Consider the following 2,884-nt stretch of genomic DNA (forward strand, 5'->3'; position numbering starts at 1 on the left):
TGAACTTGGGAGACATTTGTCATATTGAGATGGATACTTAACTCTGTCAAACCACCTCGGTTAAATATTTGACTTCACTAGGACTGCATTTCCCAAATTCTATTCCAATAAGAGTTGATATTCATTTTAGGTACAAAAACTTCTGGGTTCAACTGATTAAACCAAAGGAAAAGTGGTGCTAGACAAAATGAGGGAAAAGGTGAAAAAGGAAAAAATGGTAGTAATTGAGTAGAAAAAAAATTCCTCTAACTTATATGTGCATTGATTGGTAACCAGATTTATCTAAGTAGAACTGGATTGGCTAGGAAAAAAGAAAAAGTCCCCATTAATCGTTTTCCTAAGCTGTCTTTTGGCGGCTGAGTCATTGGGAAAATGTTTAGGATTGTTCCTCGATATTAGTCCTCATTTTGTGTATGCTGTCCTTCAGTAAGTTCTCCCTATTTTAGATTTCTAGGGTTGAAAGGCTTACTTGATATATTAGTCTTGTGTATTGTCATATTTGGCTTTGCTATATACTTTAACTTCATTGTTAAAGTTTTGTACTGTTAGGGAATATCTGTATAGTTTATTTAATATATCTTAAAACCTAATTTTGAAAAACAAACTTGACTTGATAACCATTTGGGCAGCATGGATAAGTATGAAACCTACTTTCCACCAAAGAATTGCCAGCTTTTCTGAGATGTATCCTGTTGATTTTTTCAGAAATTTTTTTTCTTTTCTGAGAAGGAGTCTTGCTCTGTCGCCAGGCTGGAGTGCAGTGGTGTGATCTTGGCTCATTGCAACCTCCGCCTCCTGGGTTCAAGCAATTCTCCTGCCTCAGCCTCCCGAATAGCTGGGACTACAGGTGTGCACCACCATGCTCAGCTAATTTTTGTATTTTTAGTAGAGATGGATTTTCACCATGTTGGCCAGGATTGTCTCGATCTCTTGACTTCATGATCCGCCCGCCTCGGCCTCCCAAAGTGCTGGGATTGCAGATTTATAGGCGTGAGCCACCTAGCCCAGAAGATTTTTAAGAGTCTGAGTTAATATTAAATTTAATCACATCCTCTGAATGTTATCTTTTTCTTTTTTAATAAAACAAAGAAACAAACAAGAAACAAAGTTAAATTTCATTTTAAAACAGGAACTCATTTTGTCCATGTGGCTACAAATGCTAAAGCAAAATCTTTTTCTTCATATTGATTCATTGATTGGAAAACTTTTAAGTATTTTGCAACAACTGGTGTATGTGAAATTTTTCAAACGTAAATTTATAAAATCTAAATACACATAAAATGCCTTCAATGAAAATGTAGTATCTATATTAAAATAAGCTGTACATGTAAAATATAAAGTAGATTTCAAAGAATTAGTATTTTAAAAATCATCTTGTTTTATGTTTTGAGATAAAATGTAACATATTAGACTAAACACAAAATAGTATTAAAGTTGATTTTAAAAATTATATATATGGCTCAGGTTACACTTCTATTGGAAAATGCTCTGATCAAGCATGATTATGAGGGTGAGATAAATGCCTAAAGTATTCCAATGGTTTTCTTAGACTTTTTGACTTGAACATGATGCCCAGGACACTAGGAATCCAGAAATATGCTGTGACACAGCGTTTGGTTTTTATTTTATAATTCCTTGGCTCCATAATCATGTATATGTGAAGACTACATAGAATTTAAACTAAAAATCTCTAAAAATCTATATGAATATAAAAGATGAACTTGTTTAGTTTAGTCAAAACAAAGGCAAATGATGAGTCATGCTCATTTACTCATTTTCTTCACTATTTTAATGAAGAAGACTGGTTATCAATATGTTACCAGAACCATATGTCTAAGCCAAGAATAGAAGAAGTAATGTTTGGCACAGTAATCTTTATCTTTTTTTCTTTTTGAAGAACTTAACAATGACCATGGATCATAGGCTAATTACTGAAAGCATTTCTTGGTAAATTTCAGTTATGATTCCATTCAAATAGTAAATATGTATGTACATTTTTCCCTTTTTTGCTTTATTTGAATAACATTTTAATAGTTCGTTTGAAAGTTTGTGTTTTCTAAATAAAATTGCTTCATAACAATTTATGTGTTTTAATTTTTATTCTGTTATTTTTAATATTTACTACATGGAAACATGTAAAAAGAAAAAGAAAAAGGAAAAAACCCTCATAATTTACTACATGTGAGAAGAAATACAGAATTAGGGCTACAGAAAAAAAGCAATGAACTTTAACCTATGTAAGAATAGTAAATCAAGTAGCTCACTTATTTGCTACTTCTATATGAAATCTTAATAGAAAATGTTATTACCTAAATGAAATTCACCAACGCATGATACAATTATTCCTTCTACCTTCTAGTATTTCTAGGAATCACTATATTCCCACCACGGTCAGCATAACACATAAATTCCTTTTAGGGAATATAGATGCTCATTAAACACAGTCTGAATGTCTCTCTAAAATTTTAATCTATGAGTCTTATGTCAAATAATTATATTTTTTAAAAAGTAACATAAAATAAGTTTTAAGCTTATAGTATCTTTTTATATCAAAGGAAAATAATAATTAAGAAAATCTAAACCTAGGATACAACAAAAGTACTTGGATAATTTTTTTAAAGGACAGAAGATTAATTTGACATAAAAATTAACATTAAAACTGACAAAGGCTGAAGCATTGTTGAAAAGGGTTTAAAGATTTCAGTTTAGATTAACACCTTCAAAGTGAGAATCGATTTAAGTTTTCTTACATCCTTTGTTAACATTTTTGTAAAGGGAAGAATATCAGTTTTTGTAACCTTTTAAAACTTTGCTTATCAAAAGCATTAAACTGTACTTATTTTCATCTGTGGTGATATTTTTAAATGACTGAAAATGAATATTT

The sequence above is a fragment of the Trachypithecus francoisi genome, unplaced genomic scaffold, assembly GCF_009764315.1.
Source record: "Trachypithecus francoisi isolate TF-2019V2 unplaced genomic scaffold, Tfra_2.0 Lachesis_group0, whole genome shotgun sequence".
NCBI lineage: Eukaryota > Metazoa > Chordata > Mammalia > Primates > Cercopithecidae > Trachypithecus > Trachypithecus francoisi.